Raw genomic sequence first — 19432 nt, forward strand, 5'->3', positions numbered from 1 at the left:
TATTCAGACTCTGTCTGTGCGTGGGGACCTTAAATTAACTGTCCTGAAGTGGGGAAGGAACCTAGTTAAGAGGACAAGGCAGGGATAAGATAACAGTCTCCTTTCAAGCATATGAGATAAAAAGCCAAACAAAAAAACCAAAAGCCACAAGTAAAACATTCAGCAAATTGAAGCAATTAAATAATAGACACGAGCAAAAGCTCATGACAGGATCTCTGGTTTCTGGACCAAATGATTCTGGGACAAGCCACCCACGACGCACTGCAAAGCCACTGAGGCATTTTCAGCACTACTAGCCAAACACGTTTTGAAATCATAGCACTCACTAAAAATGGCAAGACATGTTACTTAAATGAAACGTACAATCAGTACTGCAGCTTCAAGGCAAGACCCTGGATCCAGCAGTTCCTCTTAATGGTGTGCACTTTGGTACGGGATAGGTCATGCAGAAACCATAGGAGCAGATGGCTGCTTGCTACAAGGCAGCCACCACAGGCACGGACTTGAGCACTTGTGCATCCCATGAAGGTCTCCATGTCCACACAGACCAGAGGCTGAAGCACCCTGCTGCACAGGGTACGTGCCGTCCTCCTTTAAACACTTCAACACCAGGGCTGCTTACAGCCAAGAAGCAACCAGAGCTGTTTAAAGTATTTATGTCAAGCTTTGGTCTTGGTTTGAGCGCATCCATGCTTGGCTGTCCAGGCAGCATTCAGAGCAGAGACACTTAAAGTCACAAACAAGTCATCAGCTTAAGGATGGTCTTAATTAAAGCATATTTATGCCTAGCTCCTCTAGATTTTCTGTTTTCATGGTTTATTAAATACCTTACTGGAACAACCCACATTTTAAGGTCAAAATCAACTCTCTACTTCGAGAAGCAAAATTATCAAATACAAAAGTTCACAGATAATATACCTTCTTCTATATACTAGAAAATGTTTTTATTTTCTAGAATTACTTTTCTGGGGGAACTAAAGACAGAAAATATTTTAAAACAATCTTGAAAAGTCAGAAGCAAAACAATAAACTGGCATAGGATGAAAAGGAAAAGAAAAAGATGGGGAAAACCTAAGGGTTTTAGTAATTAGTAATTTTAGTAAAACCTAGTAATGTACAGCTCTGATGGGCAACTTCAATTTTGGCTTTTGTTACCTGATAAAGCCAGAACTTCTCTTTAGTCCCTGGGAATGAAGGTACCTTAAGGCTCCAGTGCTGTGATGCTCCTTGTCCATCCCGATGTGGACACTCATGAGAGCAGTGACCCAGTTCCCCCCCAACACCTCCATTTCTCAACATCAGCCAGGACCTGGTCTGCCACGACCTGCTTTTCAGCCCTTCTGCAGACAACCCCAGTATTAACCTGAGTAGTTACCCTGAAGGCTCAATAACAAACAGTTTTAACCATATTGTGACTAAGAGGCTCAATATTGCCCCTAGAACGGAAAAATGACTGTCCCCTCTGTGCACAGCCAATGAAGGGCATATGGAGTCCACAGACAACATATAATGCTTTATTACAGATAAAACAAGTTGGAAGAATTCAGGAGCACGACAGCTTTACCTGAACAGAACTTTTGCCCAGAAGACTATGGATGATGAAATGCTAATTAATTACATTATTTTTCAGATGAAGTTTATCTGTGTTATAATTAACTTCACTAGACCAGAGAACCAGCTCATTGCTTTATGGGATATCTAAAGGTCCAACATTCACTTTTGCTACTTAAAGGAAAACACATTTTCCAAGTCATCTTAATGAAAATATGAAATAGGAGAGATAATTGACAAGTCACACTTATGAAAGATTAGCACACTATCAGAGTAACACGAAAAAATCAGCACCACTATAATTCTCATCTAGGTACAATTCTCCTAGTTAAAAGACACCTCAGTAACCATACACATTTTTTCTTTCTCATTGCTCTTTGCCAGTGGTTCCTTCCTCTGGACCCACACTAGTTGCTCTTTCTCTACAAAAATCCATCTTGCCTTTTGAGGCACAGAAATGCTTTTTCTCTGTATTGTTTCCAAACATCTTTCTTTCTTCCCTATCTTCCAGTGCCCTTCGTCCCACCCAAAACCATCTAAGTTAACTCATCCTTTTTCCCACTTCTGTCTTCAGCAGAAATCTTCCTGTCTGACTTTGTCCCTTGGCTCCTGAGAAACAACACAGACTTACATGTTTCTGAAGAGCACATTTGTGTGATGTTCAAGACACAAGTAATGAAAATAATTTCTCACGATGATACGATGGATACACAAAGGGTCCTCTGATTACTCCTACAACACACCAAATCATGGAAGTATAATCATTACTAATTCTAAGTCCCAGAATTTGGCTATTTTGCCTTTAGCTCTTTCAACTCTTCTTTTTAATTCTTAAGAAACATTGATATAACTTTGGATAATAACTCCTGGCTCATTCCTACAAAAGTGTCCTGGTCAAATGGAGCAGTCACTTCAGATCCTGCGTTACTCATCATTCTTCTAGCTGCATTTTTGTATGAGACAAAAGGCTTTTGTAAAATTATTTGTGTTCTCGATGTTTCTCCCACCTAATACTGTCACATATCGGAGAACTTATGCAATCAGAGCAAGCAGGCTGTATCTCAAGGGTTCAGGAATAATTATTTAGACAAATACTGAATGAAAGAATTTGCAAAATACCTTCCTACAAAAAAAAGTTCATTTCCTTAATGAGTTTATTCTACAAGTCAGATGAGGCAGACAGAAATCGTAGCATAATCACTACTGACTGTATTTAAACCAAAGGAAAATAAATCCGTGTAAGACTTCTCAAAGAAACTAATTTCCAAAACTTCCTAAAGAAATGGGCCTGTGATGATTTTGACAGAAGTCTGAATGACTACAGAGACTACATCAGATTAATATGTTCAATATTAAAACCAGACAGTTTATGCTTTCTTACATATAAAATATTCCTCCCCCAAATGAATGTCCAAAAGAAAAAGAGAAGCTGTGGAAAGGCAAGGGGAGAGAAGGATCCAAGATTTAAAGCAGGAAAGAGCTCAACAGTTGTCCAAACACCACCGACGGTCCTTATTGCTGGAGAGAAGGAGAATGAGAAAGGGAGGTCCTGACAAGAAGTGGAAAGTTGCCCCTTTGCAAGTAAATATTTCAGGCAGCAATAAGACACTTAAGAAAAAGATTTTCAGAGGAAGCAAAGGAGGCTGGAGGGGACTGATGCACCATCAGGGCAGATTCGGACATCATCAACAGAGGTAATAAAGGAAGTCATGAAAACAGAGATAGTTCCCCAAAAAAGACAGTAGAAAAAGAGAGGATGGAGATGAGGGCCCTGGTTAGAAAAGATAAGAAAAGGGAGGTGAAAAAGGTACCTCTTTAAAAAGATGCACAAAGAGGCTACAGGTTCCAGTGGTAGCTATAAAAGGATATGGTAACCAGGAGGTAGCCTACAGCATCACTTCAGTTAACTTAATCATGTGCTACACGTTTGTTTCCCTGTAATCCTTCCACCCTGAACTCCTCCACTTTGACACCCAGCGAGTGCCTCAATATTCTCCCAGACCTCTGCTCTCCAGCTCCTTGCTGTTTATCTCCAGAGGGACAAGTTACTATGCACTGTCTATTTAGAGAAAAAATAAATCCATTTTATTTTCTGGTCCTCTTCTAACGCGGATCTGAAACTTGCTCATTGGTACTGATTGAACAGATTTATCTGAGATAGTCTTACAGAATCAATTCAAGACTTGTGTAGTTGACATTAATTCTCAAATTTTTAAACAGAGCCATCAGAGGGACATCAATGGATACAGGGTGCAGGATCTTAGAAAAAACACATAAGCTTCTCAGTCCTATTTTAAGTCCATTTGTATGTTAATAAAATGAACTGGAATTTATTAAACCCTTCCCAGGTGCAGACACTTCTCATGAAACTCCATTACAAATATTACAAACTCAAGGAAAAACCATGTTAACTACATCTTTGACAGCTGAGGAAAATAATTTAGCAGGAAGCTGATACAAGGAAAAAAAAAACAAAACAAGAAATATGCTTAGGCTACAGTAAAACTGAGATCTTAATCACACCAGTCATGAGGGAAAATTTAAAGTTCCACCAGCAACCATAACTCTGCCAACTTATGCATACGCACTACAACAGGCTGCTTAATTAGATGATCAGTTTGACGACCTACCACAGGCAATATGACATATTACTCAGCTAATAGAATAGAGAAGTTGTTGGGTTCTTTTTAATAACCACTAGTTGCAGACATACCATTTTACATGATTTTCCACTGTCATGTTCATGTAATAAACACATTAAAAGTCAGGATATAATTCCCTACTGCCACTCCCTTCTCTTTACCAAGAAGTTTTTAATAAAAGTTCATCCCCCACCCTTTTACCATGCACTGAAGGAAGCCCACCAGAAGGCCAGGGTCTTTCCCCAGTGGAAGCAGCCCTCATTTTGCTCATTCACCCCACAAAATCAAGACATCTACAATATCTTTTTTTTTTGTTTCTTCCATTCAACATTTCCAGTAGTCATAACCACAGATATACTTCACCTTTTTTGTATTTCAATACAGAAAGCAGAAGGATGTGAATTGCAGACAGAATAAAGGTTATGAGATTTGAGTTGGTAATAAACCATTTATGTCTTTTTATATTTTAGTTGCAAAACTGCTGTCGGTTCACTGGCAGAATATTACTCTCTTTACACAACAAGCAGTGTCTTTGTATATTGTTGAATAATGTAGCATGTAATTTCCTCTTGTTGAAATGAATGGTGAATTATTTATGATCATGTCTATATGGTATTTGTCTGTTGTACATAAATGCATACCAGCTCTAACCACAAAGCAGAAATCAACATCAACCTTTTCAAGCTCCTTGGCCAAAAGCAATCCTCTTCATAAAAGTGAGGATCTTTGGGAATCTCCTAAGTAGGAAACATGGATATAAGAGATGACACACAGTGGAAGGGGGCAAAAAATGAATAGCTACCTTAGATTTCAATATACTTCTGCTGAAGCCAAGGAGACCTGCACCACTGTTTCAAATTGAAGCAGACTCAAGCTAACAAATATATTTAAATGCAACAGAGAACTTAATAGCAAACAGGTGAGACCTTTTCCTTGCCAGTTTCCCTGTGCAATTCCTTCTGTATAGAAGAGGAGGACCCGTTGGGTGCACAGGCTGCGGGATGCCAGAGAGAAGGCTGGCAGGTAACACTTGCAGGTACCACAAAAGCAAACAGCACAAGGCAGAGCTGCCTGCTAGAGCCTTGCAATAAACTACTGAAAATGCAGTATCCACTGTGTCATACTCATTGCCATATGGGAAGCTAAATAGGGTGAAAAGATAAAGTCCACCAAAAATAAAACATGCAAGATTTTTCACCATTCACATATTTTTGTTCACTATATAGAAAATATTTGAAAATCTGTTTTATTTTTTAAATAAACATTTCATAAAATTCCTCCCCTTTCTTTTAAAGGATTGTAGGGGAAGACTGTAATCAAAATGGCTATAAAAAGAAATTACTTTCATATGCTCAGTCATGTAACTAAAATTCTCCTCCTCTATCGATAAGATAAAACAGATGGAATAGATTTTACATGCACACACATCTTCTGGACATCTAAGTGTATGACCTATTTTTCAGGTCACCAACCTTAATATTTAATGTGCTTTCCTTTGTTCATAATTCTTTAAAATAAAGATAAACCAAACTTTTGCTAGTACTACTAAGGCTAATTTTTTCACTAGTCTTGTTACTTTTAATCATATTCAGCCTTTCCTACTACCACATGAAAGAGTGGCATGCTGTTAACCTATTATAAACACACTTCAAGTACACCAGTAACACATTTCTCAGCTTGATGTATAACTGTTTCTCTGTTTGATGTCAATAGAGCTACAGCACTTTGTTTCCTCTCTTCGCACAACATAATTAAAATGTGGAACTCATTGAGGCCAAAAGTATGAATGCATTTGAAAGACATTAGACAATTAATGGAGAATAAATCTATCAATGGCTGCTATCCTCAACTCCCAGAAGCTAGAAAGTGATGGGGACGGGAGAAATCTATTAATCTGTTCTTGCACTCTTTCACTGAGCGTTTATTACTGACCATGGCCAGAGGCAGGAGAGAGGCACAGTTGAAGATTTGAGCTACGATTGTCCCATCGGGCAGGTCGCAGCCTGAAACTATGGATGTGCAAGACAAGCTAGAAAATAATCCACCAGCTCTCAGGTTAGATGGGATGAAGCCCAGCCTAAGCGTGCCCCTCAGCTACAACTCCCACAGATAGGCTCTGCACTCTTGTGAAACACATTTTCTTTTTTCTTTCTGTCCATTTACCTATTCTCACTCATGTCAGGCATCACGTCAAGGATTTGTATGTTGCTGTGCCTATTAGAGCTGAGAAAAATGGCCTCTTTTTCCCAAGGAATCTTATTACTTCTCAGCAAGAGTAAAAAGCTAGGACTATTAATACGTGGAAACACAAGAGCACTTCATGTTCTTGCTCTGTTGCTTCCTTATTATGGGAAGACCTTCGGCTGCTGTGATGTCTGTTATTTCTCCGTGTGGTGAGAAGCAGTTGACCACAAGAAGATACTTCAGCTGAAGCATCACCCAAAGCAGACATGTGGAACATGTCCTCCGCAGCAGGTAGCCCTTTCCCCCCTTCTTCTTTTTTTAAATGAAAGCTACAGATGCTATAAAAATAAGCATAAGCACCTTTAGCAAAAAATAAAAAAAAGGATTAGGCAAAAGATAATACTGCTGGATCTCATCTGGTCAGTAACTTCTGAAGGAGCACATGGATCCTAATTTAATAATACCTAATGCCATTCTTTGAGTAACAGCTATGTTGTTTTATCCATAGTCTCCCAATTGTTTTCACTAAGCTGCATAAATACTCTTACTGCCTAAGTGCCTTCCCTGTCCAGTCAGGAAGCTTTGTTTAATTCAAGTTCTCAATTTGTGCTGCTAATGTTTTTTGAAATGTCAGAGCAAAGCTGATCCCACAGCCTGCAGGAACACTCCAGAAGTGAACTTCCCTTTGGTAATATTTCACTCTAAAGAGCTCCTCTGAAGACAGGGCTGTCGTTAGTCACAAAAAGATGTAGGTCTCTAAGTGAAACGCTGCCCACAACTGTACCATGATAAACTTTCCGTGACTCACATGAAGAGGAATGGAAACATGAAAGGGCAGAGCGAGGCTGGTAGAATAAAACTTTCATAAATTTTTCATATGAAAAAAAAAGGCAATATTTAGTAGCAGTGCAGCACAACCATGTAATTCCCCTTCTGTTCCTCCATCACCATTGCAATGTGGCCCATGGCAGCGGGGACCAGCTTTCTCCCTGTACAACAGCAATTCTTCAGCCCGTGCAAGATATGTTTATGACTTTCAGACACATAAAAAAATGGCAAAACATTACCATTAGGGATAATTTTTAGCTATTGAGCTTACTGGAAGGGATAAGGATTGAACCAGACTACAAGCTGTACAATGATTTTGCTCTCAGACATGGTCTCTTCAGAACAAGCTGAAGTATTTATATTAGTGTAGCAATGTATATGTACAGCACGAGGAAGTTCATCCTGGTAGGTTGTACCGTTTTGATAAACAAAACACTACAAGTAATAAAAATCCGACCTTAAAAAAAAAAAAAAAAAAAGAAAAGGAGCTCAGGAAAGGAGAGGAATAATCATAGATTTTCTCTGTCCTGCTCATCGCACACATTTGGCTCCTCACATTAACATTTTTGGAAATAAACTTTGCCTGAACTCACATCTATTTACCTCAGAGAAATCAAAAAGCTGCCAGAAAGAAGATATGTCAATAAAATGAGAATTGTGAATCACTGACCTCTGCAACCTCCTTGCAAAAAAAAAAAGAAAAAAAAAAAAGAGAAAAAGAAAAAAACCCTATTGCAGCGGTTTAGAAAAACAGCAGGACTCATTACAAAGCTCAGCAACCTCCTGCAGACTGACGTTATGTAAAGCTCCACTATTTGCTTAAAAAACCTAATTAAAAAAAATAAAAATCAATAAATGCAACTCCCAAGAAATTATATAAACCCACTGCAAACATTTGTAAGGCAATCACTTGAAAAACAGTCATATTTTAAAAGCTAGAATATGCGGTCATAACCCATGGTTATTCATTCGACCTGCTGAACAACTGCTGAACACTTGTTCAAGAGTAAAATCGTCTTTAAAGGACCTAGTTTTAAAGCCAAAGAAAACCTCCTGAATCACCACTGAATCAGCAATCTTGCCTAAATAACAACTGTGGCTTATTCCATAACCCAGCTGGTTTCTTTCTCAAGATCTAATCCAAACACACTCCGCTCCTTCCTCATCAATACACTTCCAAAGAAAATGTGAGAATGGAACAAATGACACTCTCCATTTGCAAAAAAAAATCAGCAAACTCCCCTAAAATCAGCATAATGGTAGTCATTTCAATCAAATAAGGACCCACTCTTATTATTTGTGCTGCAATGCTCAGGAAATAGTTACTGAGCTTGAATCACCACTCAATTAGGGCATAAACACTGCCTGAATAAACAGATTATTGGAAGCAAGGGAAAAAGCGGGGGGGGGGGAGGGGGGGGAGCGGGAATGGGAGCAGGAGACTGTCCTGCATCAGCTACAGCATGGTCATGCCTTCCCCCAGAAACCTGTTATTACATCTGAAGTGAAGGTTCCTAGAAATTACCACGGTCCAGCTTCTTGCGCTCCTAACATGCCACATCCACACGTTCTGATGATTTGCCTTGAAAATGCCAAAATAATAAGTAAGCTTGATATTACCCATTTTTAATTTAAGCTATTCTTCAGCGGAAAAAAATCACTAAAAAATTTAACGACCTCTGTGGTTTTTTTTTTTTTTTTTTCATTTCACCTGATTTAAATCAGTCTAGAATCAGACCCATCATTTATTTTTGGGCTACTTGCAGAATAAAAAGTCCAGACAGGAAAATAAAACAGAACCAAAGCCAGCCAACCTCTGGCCTACTGATAAACTCCAAACTATATTATGGTCTCCCAATTAGATCTAAACTACCATACAGGTTTAGAAGATAACAAACTGGTTCCTCCACATTTAAGGCAGGGATGAGATCTCGCCAACAATTCCTCTGCAGTAACACCTGCCTCAGATCCACACAAGGTCATTTTCCAAAAGCTATTCCCATGCAAGATTTATACTGAAGGTTTTAGGAGAGCTGAAGAGAAGTGCAGGGATTTGGGACATCAGCACTGTAATGACTTCTCCAGAAATGCAGGTCCAAAAGCCCTGGAAGAAAAGAAGCACCGCTGCCAGCTGCCCAACTTGTGGCACCACGTGTCCCAAGCACCATGAATCCCTCACCCTGCGTCAGGGTCGAGCTCACACCAATGCATTTAAGTCCTTCCTCTTGTACAAACACGGGGAAAAATTCTGTTGTCATGTATTTACAAGGATGCTCAGAGTAGAATTTTGCCTACAGTATGCACTGGCTTCTCAACTCCGGATCAAAACTTGCTGCCTATGATGTGCAACATCTCCAGCAATTCATCTTTTCACTTCCCTTAGTTTCTATTCATCTCACATAGTGTCTTGCTACAGAAACACTGACAGATTTATAATGAATATGAAAAAATCGCACACTGTAGAAAAACTTTATCTTTACATAAATTACTCCAGTGCATGTCTTCTCAGAGAAAAGCCATTTTAAGCCACTTTCAAAAAGCATTATGCATGGTTGAAGGTTGGTTTTTTGTTTGTGATTTTTTTTAAGTCTCATGGCAATTGCAAGCAACCTCCCAATATATCCTCCACAGTCCTTCAGATCATCCCATGAAAACAGAGATAAACCAGTGCATCCATCCTGTGGGGCTCACAGATTCCTCTCCCAAAAATCTGGAACTAGATTTAAAAGTTCTGGTATCCAGAATACAACCAGAAATCACATCTATTTAACAAAAAAACAGTCAGTCCCTCATTAAAATGACGGAATCACTAAGAGCCAGAACAGATATAAAATACTGATGCTAATGGGAGTTAGTTTTTACCCCTTGCTAAGAAAAAGTGTATTTTCTTAAATCTGTAGAAAGACACTCAATGTCAAAAATAAGATGAAGACAGTCATGGCAGGTTAAATCACTTATTCAGTGATTTAATATCAGTGAGAATTCTTCAGGCAGAATTTGCCATATTTATTTCCTTTTGTTATGTGGTAAAAGAAAAAGAACCAAAGAGCTCACAGTAAAGGTAAAGGGATCACCTGAAATACAACTTCAGGTGCACAGAGTGAAAGCGATAAGGCTGGTCTTGCCACAAATATTTTTATTACACTTTTAATAAGATCAAACAGCTGTCCAAGTTTCATTCCCAACACAGGATATCACATTACTTTACAATAATAATAGAAATTCTTACCTACATGTTCTTTCAAGGAATAAACCACTCTATCATCCCACAAATCAGCCAAATTCCTGTTAAAAGTACTAATGCAACAGGGAAACACGAAGCATGAAGGCTGAACCTGTTATGAAGCTCTTCCACTCCAGATATTTTTATCAAACAAATCCAAGGGGTTTGGGGGTTGGCAGGTGGGAAAAAATATCATATCTAAATACAGCTCCTGCATGCCCTGCAGTCAGGCTGTAATCAAAAATAAGTACTTATCTTCAGAAAACTCCAGAGGCAAGGAATTGGTCTAGTATTGACAGAGTTCATTTATCAAATGCAGGCTATTTTTTGTTATGCATTTCTTTCTGACAGCTGCCTGTCCTGTTTTATTTTCAGGCTTCCAAGTCTGCTTCATTGTCTGAGTCTCTGGATAGATGTCGCTGTAATTTACTCAAATAGTTCTTCTGCAGCAACTTGCTCAATAGAGGTATGGGGTTTCCCTTCATGCAAAGCACACTCGTTTTCATCACCTTTTCTGAACACAGGGAAATTGCTCTGGACAGCCAGTTTCTCTGTGTCGGCTACAACGTGAGCTTCGAGTGACTGCCTCAGATTTAGGCGTCTGCCATCCACAGCTTTAAGGTTAGGTGAGATGAACACCAAAGCCTCATTGTGCCAAAGGAAAAGAAATCTTCACATTCAGAGTGCCAGCTGACTCTTATTCGAGGAAGAGACGGAGAGCTAGCGTAGCACGGTTGAATTTGGAGGAAGAGATCTTTCAGTGCTGAAGATTTATTTTAAGCATGGGTCTTTGTCTCTTGCAGTGATTACTGGTCCAGAACCAGCACGTGGGAAAAAAATGTTCTGAGAGTATTTCTAATGGTCCTGCCAAGCATTTTCAGCCTCGGCATGCTGCAAAATAGTGGGCATTCACAGTTATGTTACTCTGATTACCATCTTGTTCTTTTTACACATTTGATTTTACTTGATTTTAGCAGCTGCTACCTCAAGTTGATTTAAAGTGAGAAACATATTCTTTCCACCATCTGAAATCTAATACTTACTGCCACTTTGCAAATGGTATACAGTATGAATTGCTAAATCTTGTGGGTTGTGAGAGATCAGCTGCTAATTTAAGGCTGCTTTTGAGGGATGAATAACATTATATGGAATAAATAGAATATGCATAACGTAATGCCTTCAGTGCCTATTTATCTCATGGTGTGGTAAAATGTTTTTGCATGCAGTAATGCAACCAAATGCTCTCTACTAGAATTCATTTGATATACCTTCACGCTTCATAAATAAGCAGTCTTTCTGAAGGGGATCGGTCTATGTGATATTTAACATTGCTTTAAACACAATATTGTTGTGACAATTCTACAGCACCGTATATGCTAACAGCTGCTCATTTGATTTTTAGTGACTGAGAAGGGATTTTCCTCCACCTCCAAACCGAATTTTCTCCATAAACTTTACTATCTTAACACAGTCATCTGAAATTTGTTGTTATGACTCATATACGGTACCTTCTCCATGAGACACACATTAAAATGGATGGAAAAACATATCTCATCTGTACATAAGTACCGTGTAAGTACTTTTTCATGAATAGGGCATTTCATCTTTCATCTAGTGCTGAGTGGGTGAAAGGAAACATACACAGCTGCATCCTGAAAAGACAAACTCAGTATTAGAGTCTGTCATTAAAGTTTCTTGTAAATTCAAACAAAAATTAGTCAACAAAAACTATTCATTGATGCCAAATCACAACTGCGGCTTTGTTTCAATACTTTAAAAAAAAAAAAAAGTGTTCCAAGCTTAGTAGTAACTTTCATAAATGTTCAACAGCTTTAATTCTTTAAGCAACAACACAGCAGATAAATCTCAGCCCATTAAAGTACCAGGAAACTACCTACTTGTTCCAAAGTGAAGCAGATTCAAAGTCCAAGTGGAGATACCCAAAAAGGTCTAAGTATTCTCAAGAAATTGCTCATTAGTTATCTCTGTAAGTGTAACTCAGTATCACCAGATAAAATTCCTGCAGGTAACTTCTGGCTACAGGTAATTAAGCAAAACCTTTCTGGTGGAATATATTATATTGCTTTCAGCATCTTAGGAAAGTGTTTATTCTGCATAAGTCAAGCGACATTTACTTCTAAAGTCTCCTACCACTATTCATAAATGTTTCATCGAAGGCTTAGACTCCATCACTCGTCTGTATCAGGTGCTCTTTAACTACACAAAAGTGCAATAAATTTTTACTAACCGGCTTACAAGAAACCGTCATTCTGAAGATGGTTCTGCATGGCTATACTCTGCTTTTTGTTGCTAACAACATATATCTTTATAGGCAGAGCACATACTTGACGTGGAACCTTATGCCATTTGACAATGGATTAAACACTCATTATTGTCTTTTCATATCTTTAGATCATCACAGCTAAAGAACAACTTCAAAGAAATTAAAATATCTTCATTTACTGATTTCTATTATTAGAACAGAGAGAATGTGTTGCATTCTTTCACCAGCCTCTTAAAAAAAAAATCACAGCTCTCGATACAATTTTCATAACATGGTAAACTCTGGCCCGGTAATCTTGCAACTGCACAAAGACCCCCATTTATAACAGTAATAACAAAAAGAAAAAAAGCCACGCTATTTATGGGACCCAGTAAGTAAATACTGTAATATTCAGAACAATAATAAGATACATCTATTCCTCAGCCACTGAGTCGCTGATTCCCTTGACTTGACTGTGTATTCCTGCAGGTTTTGCCTGTGTTTGGCTTCAGTATGCGTGTTTTCCACTTGGAAAGAACACAACCACAAATACCTTTTCATGCTTTAATTGCACTTAGCTGAACTGCAGATTGTAAACAAACAAGATAAAAATCTGAGAACTTTCTTTACTGAATTTCCATGAAAAGAAACCAGGATAAAAAAACAAACCAAAACCCCAACTCCACGTAATGATGAATGCACCAAGAAAAATTTGGCATGCACTCCCTCACACCCTGCCTCTTCTGTGACATTTTCTGCAACATAAAGGCGACATTTAGCCTAGCAAACTAGATGGTCTTTATTTGTGGCGCAGAGGCAATCTGAGGCAAGCTCTCTAAGACACTTATTTCCCAATGGAGATGTTAATGACTTAGCTTCTGTTGTAGGGAGAGTGTCTCAAACCAACCTTACACTCTTCCTCTGCTTAAACTGCAGAGGGCTCAAAATTTACTTTTTAAGGCCTTGCATTGAGAAATTGAAAAAAAAATCCCACCCTTGATGGAGCTCCCAGATGGCACAAGTGCCTAATTCACATGGTGGTCCTTATTGACCCCTACCGGGACACCACTTGGGTGCTAGGCAGGGATGCCTGGGGCCAGGATGCTGTTGCTTGCTCTGTGGGACAGAGCACCTCCTGAGGTGGCCCAGAGGACACAGTGTTAAGAAGGGTGAGCAACTGTTCTCAAACGCTCTGCTCCAGCCAGAAAGCTCTCACTCTGCTTAAAAATCCCTGCGTCCCTGGGGGTAGCAGGGCACAACTCAAAAGGGAACAGCGGGAGGTAAAATAAGGTTTTATTTTTGAACAGCAGTGCTTATTGATATATTTATTTCTAGACAAATAGAGGAGGACATGGAGTCACTTTAGGACTTTGCAGCTGAAATCAGATTGACACTACTTCTGGAGCTTGGGTTCCACTTCTTGAAATAAACCATTTACCAAAGCAATTCACAGAAGAAATCTAAAGCGACACAAACTCCATCAACTGCAGTTGGCAGCCAGCTTTGCAAGAACAGATGCATAACTGTTAATGACAACCCCAAAAGCTTGGTTTTTAATGCAGAAAAATTGAAATAGAGCATTAACAGTATAAAACTCTGCAGAGAACTAGAAGCATCCAGAATATGGCCCACAAATTACTTTGCAAGGACCTATAAACTCTAACTTTAGCAGAATTAACATATCTAACCAAAAATCATCTCCAGCAAAAATACCTCCCAAGTATTGAAATGCATTTCCATCTCTTAAACGTCTCTGTTGCCAATAGTGTTTACTCTACCTTGAGTCGAAGACATGAATCTTTGATTTCACGAGATTAATATAATAACTTGGTTTAGGCTGTTAATGCATTCACAGCCTTCAGACACGCAGGAGACTAAGATGGCATCAAGAGTATACAGATGCATTTGGAGGGGATATTTTTATGTGAAATAAAATAGAAATTCCTTAATATATGCCTGCAGCAGGGACTACACCAAAATAAAAGCTTACTAGGGTGTCTTAGGGCTAGAAGAGATGGCTTCCAAGCCTATTTATGGTTTCTAAGCACTACTACATAATATAAATAATAACACCAAAGCAAGCCCCTAAAACATTGTCAGTAAGTGACAACACAAGCATGCTAGGAAAGCAGTGTTCATCTCTCAAAAGTGACACCCAGCCACTAAAAAACAATGATAAATAAAATATGTACGTTCTATGCAGATAACAGAAATACGCTGTATTTGTCAGTGGAAGAGTGTGGTGCAGCTGATGCATCAAACCACAGCTCCAGAGATGATGGTTCTTCTAGTGCTTCAAGTTCAGAGAAATGTGAAAAATGGGTCATATTGACCTGTTCTATCAACAATGCTATTGAGTTACGTCTACTTTTGTAATGGTCACCAAAAGGAGCAGTATGGTTTCAGAAATAGGGCACTGTAGAAGTTGGCCCATGCTTAGTTTCCTTTAATGTTTTCCACCCCCAAGAATGCTGTTAACAAAACACGGCATTTGCCACAAAAAGCCGTATCAATCAGTGACTTCTACAAACATCACTCCACGCCCACATCTAAAGACAGCAACATGCAATAAAGTGCCACAAAATGCCACGTCTTCCACCAAAGCTTCAGGAATGCGACTCAGCAGTCAGCAGGAGCAGTTTTGGACACTGCAACCCCTCCACCCTGCATTATGTCCTCTGCAGCGGAGGTCCCAGAAGAGCAAAACTGCTCCCACCCCACCAGCTCTGGCTTGTCCTTGGCTTCAACAGAAGCAGCTCCAACACCAATTCAGCAGCCTTGTCATCCAAATGCGAGAGCCTCCATGAGCCTGGGCAATGAGGTTGTCAGCCAAATTGGTTGTTTTTGTTGTTTTTTTTAACCACGAATTGCTGGGGTGCTCTCCCCATGAAAACATCCACTCTTTGGCAACATAATTGTTCCATGAGTTCCTCTCTTTGCTTATGTGTTCAAGGGGGAGTTGGCAACTCAACTGTGACAAACCCTTTCTGCATCTCTAATGTGCTTCCATAGAGCAGGTCCTGCTTTGCACAGCTGGAGCAGAGCTTCGAACCAGACAGAGCCAACAAGGGAAGGCACCCAGGGATCAGCTCTTGTGCCCTGATGGACAAATTCTTTCTAGTGGACAAAAGTGAAACCTACTGTGTGAATAACTGAGCCAGTCCTGCTGCTTTTATAGCGGTTACTTCACCAGTATGTGAAGAAATTAGGCATGCTAGAAAGCCATTCATCCTAGGTGTGTAAGAGAAATTATGGTCTCACCACTGACCATTTGATTTCATTTACAACTTTCTTGTATGTTTAAATCCTGAAAAATGCCTTCAGTACCCAAAACATTTATAATCAAAGTAAGTGACTTCAGAAGTTCAGAATAATCTATGAACTCAGAAAATTTCACAGTTCTCATTAAGTGAAAGAATAAATTATATGCTGATAATATACCTCAGTTTCTTTATTGCATGGCTCAGTGCTATAAATTAGACTTTGATAATAATAGCAAATCAGAATAAAACCTTACAATTATATGCTTCTTCTTCCTTTACATGTGAAAACTTGACTTTGAAGTTATTCTTTCTTTTCCTCCTAAAGTTTACTTGTACAGGGCTAAGCTATGCCAACAAAACTAATCTGGAACAGGCAAAATGTATTCTCCAAACATGAACATTTAAATACAACATAGATATTATTTCATTAATCTTTTTATATAGAACCTTCTGTCCAACCTGAAAAACTAATTAAATTAATAAAGGCAGTAGTTTCATTGCAGACATTCATGCCATACACAGCAGACTCGGGGGGATGCTAAAGTGCGCTCAAATGTATCTCAGAGTTTGGTTAACGTCCGTGTGTGTCAGACCCTTGGGGCACGGACAGTGCTCACTTTCTTGGAGTAACTCCCAACAGCAGATGTCAGAGTGGTTTTCAAAGGCGCTTTTCAATTTGTGGATAACAAAACGACAGAGTACTGACATGCGTTACCTATACTGCCATATGGCATGAAACGGTAGAAGTCCAAGAAAAGTCTATATCTTCTAACTCACCATCCAGAATCCCATTACACAGGGATTGAAGAACTTTGAACAAAATTCAGATATTTATTGTACAAGACAGAAAGTCACTGGCAATCCAATTTCTAAATAAACCATCTAAGGCAGACAGCTGAATCTGAATTTCCCCCAGTAACCATATTAAAGAGGGCGAATTTCAGTCCTTCTGTAAGCTCAGAAGACAGAGAAGGTCATTTTTCCAAGCTCTCTTAAGCTGCCACCACACTCCCCATCCCAGAGCCACGCTGGGACCCCACTGCACGACGGCAGTGGCGAGCACTGGCCAGGGCCAAAGCTGGCAGGTGGCATTTTCGGGAGCAATGGTGCAAGACCTGCAGCTGGGAAGTGAAACCCTCAGTCTCATAAACAACTCTCAGTTAAGACACTGGAGCCCTCATTAATATAATTGGTTTCATACTAGCTGCTAAAACACTAATTCACTCCATTTCTGTTAGTTAAGGGGTGCTTTTCTTGCCTCTATTTTTGCTCAAGCATAGAAGAAAAGGCGAGGGGAAAGTCTGTGTGATGTACTCTGCCTGCAGTTAGTGAATGCCATGCTAGAGTACATTTTTCACCACAGATGAAAAATGAAGGTAGGTAGTCTTTCAAAACAGCTGCTCCTGAGGACTCAAAAGGAAAATAATTTGGAGAGCAACCCTCACATCACTCACTCGGAGTGATGGATTTACATCCTCCAACCTGCATGAGATCCGCAGAGCAACTATGACTCCATCCCAAATGGAAATCCGGGGTAGAAGACACATTTAAAACGTAAAACCAAACAATAGTACTACCACGGGGGGGGGGGGGGGGGGGGAAGAAATAAAAAAAAGCACTTATCATTACCCTTCAGGAAATCACTCAATTTTCAGTCTTTCTGCTTCAAATCCAGAAAATTAAATTTCCCCTTTCTAACAGTGCTGCATTTGGGTACAGACCGAAAAATAAATGAGCACAAGGCTTATGTGACCATGGAGCAGGAAAAGGGTCAGCAGCTGTCAATTTAGCATCTCTGGTAATGGGAGGAAAAAACCACCATTGAACACCATGTCCCAGATCACGAGCCCTTTGCTCGCTCTCACTGGTGAGCAATTAGTCGTCCCATCCCGTTCACTGATGCTGTTCATGCTCATTGGGGTCGGGAAAAACAGCTTTGTGTTGGGTACCAAGTATTCCTTTTCCACTTTAGAGATATATCCCCATCTATCTATCTTTATTTACACTTTCCTTTGAATTGTATCATCCTATAAGTGGATGCTGTTCTCTGATTTTAGAAGTGGTCCTTCCCCTCTCTACATGTACTTCCACCTTGCCTTAAGTCCTGCTTGATTTTAAGACTCATCTCACTGTTTTTAACTTGGCTGAAGACGGATATATATTTAAGCCACTGGTTAAAGTGTCTTTAATGATAGTACAGTTCATAATAATAAAACTGTCCTTTCCATAAAATGGACTTTCATCTTTTTGAAAATTTAGTAAGCCTATTATTACTTATTTTCTTAAAGCCTGAATTTCTAAATGTCACTGCTGACATTTAAGGCTCATAAAAAATGCAAGTCTATCTTATCTGTGAGAAACAAGTCTATACAATCTATTTTAAGATGAAAATATTTATCAAGGAAGACTGTTGCCCATTACAAATACAAACAGAAACAAAGCCACTTATAGCAAGTTGCTACTTTTTTTTATCTTTGACATACCAAGGGCATATTTCTCCCCAGCACAGTGGTGCACAAAATAAGTGATGTCTGGTGGCTATATGCTGTAATATAATAAGGCATCTCATTTCAATGCTGTTAAGCAATTCAATTTTTAAGTTTACTGCTTCTTAGTAAAGCTTTTTAGATGGTTTATTTATTTATTTTGACGCCGATACATCTGAGACTCCTAGGCATCACAATCCCTATGCATGGTGACAACTGCTGTTATCTAATTAAAGTGGGATTGTCATATTCACATCAGGAAAAACATGACTCCGAAAAGGAATTAGCAAAGCATAGCAAAACAGCGCTAAGATTTAGCTGGGCAACACTAGTGAGAATTGTACAGAGCCAGGCTGGAAGAAAAGGCTGCACAGAATTTTGCAAAGGAAATCTTTCAAGTGCTCAAAGCAATTAATATCAACTCAAGTTTCGCTGAATCGTTTTTCATTAGATTTTAATTAAACAAAAAAGAAATAGCCGCGATTTCCATTCTGAGCTTAGCAGCATCCTTTTGCAAACATGAAAGAGCCTTTCCACTTTTCATACCTTATTGATCCTCAGCGATGGTCACATCTAATCCACCCAAGCCTTCTGCACCTAAACTTGCACTCCAGACATAAAGCAATTACAGCTCCCCTTCTAACTCCTACAGCCCAGACATAAAGTTCTCTTTTAGAAAGCTACAAGCCTCTCTTGGATAATTAATAAGTATACTGTCAGTCAGCTACAGTTAAAATTACAAAATTGCTAGCATTGCAGTTTCAAGGCTTGTAACACCAATTTCTTCAGTAATAAGTATTTATGGGAAAAAATCTGTAAGCACTATCTAACAGAAATCAGATGAAATATAAACAGACTCTAAATATTTATCAGCAGAGGAAGTTCAAAAATATCCCGGCAAAAATAAAGCGGATGGCAGGCTAAATCCAGAGCCATTGAGCGTTCTTCGAAGGATGTGCTAGGAGGAACTTCATTTTCAGTTTGACATCACT

The 19432-nt window shown here is 39.2% G+C and overlaps 1 protein-coding gene across 3 annotated transcripts in view; it reads right to left on the reverse strand.

Annotated features, from left to right (window-relative positions):
- CHST15 (carbohydrate sulfotransferase 15) overlaps positions 1-19432 on the reverse strand; it is a 47913-nt gene that overhangs the window by 20090 nt on the left and 8391 nt on the right. The gene's annotated exons all lie outside the window — the stretch shown is intronic.

The sequence above is a fragment of the Nipponia nippon genome, unplaced genomic scaffold (genome assembly GCF_047370975.1).
Source record: "Nipponia nippon isolate SJK-2023a ecotype South Korea unplaced genomic scaffold, ASM4737097v1 scaffold_3, whole genome shotgun sequence".
NCBI classification, from domain to species: domain Eukaryota; kingdom Metazoa; phylum Chordata; class Aves; order Pelecaniformes; family Threskiornithidae; genus Nipponia; species Nipponia nippon.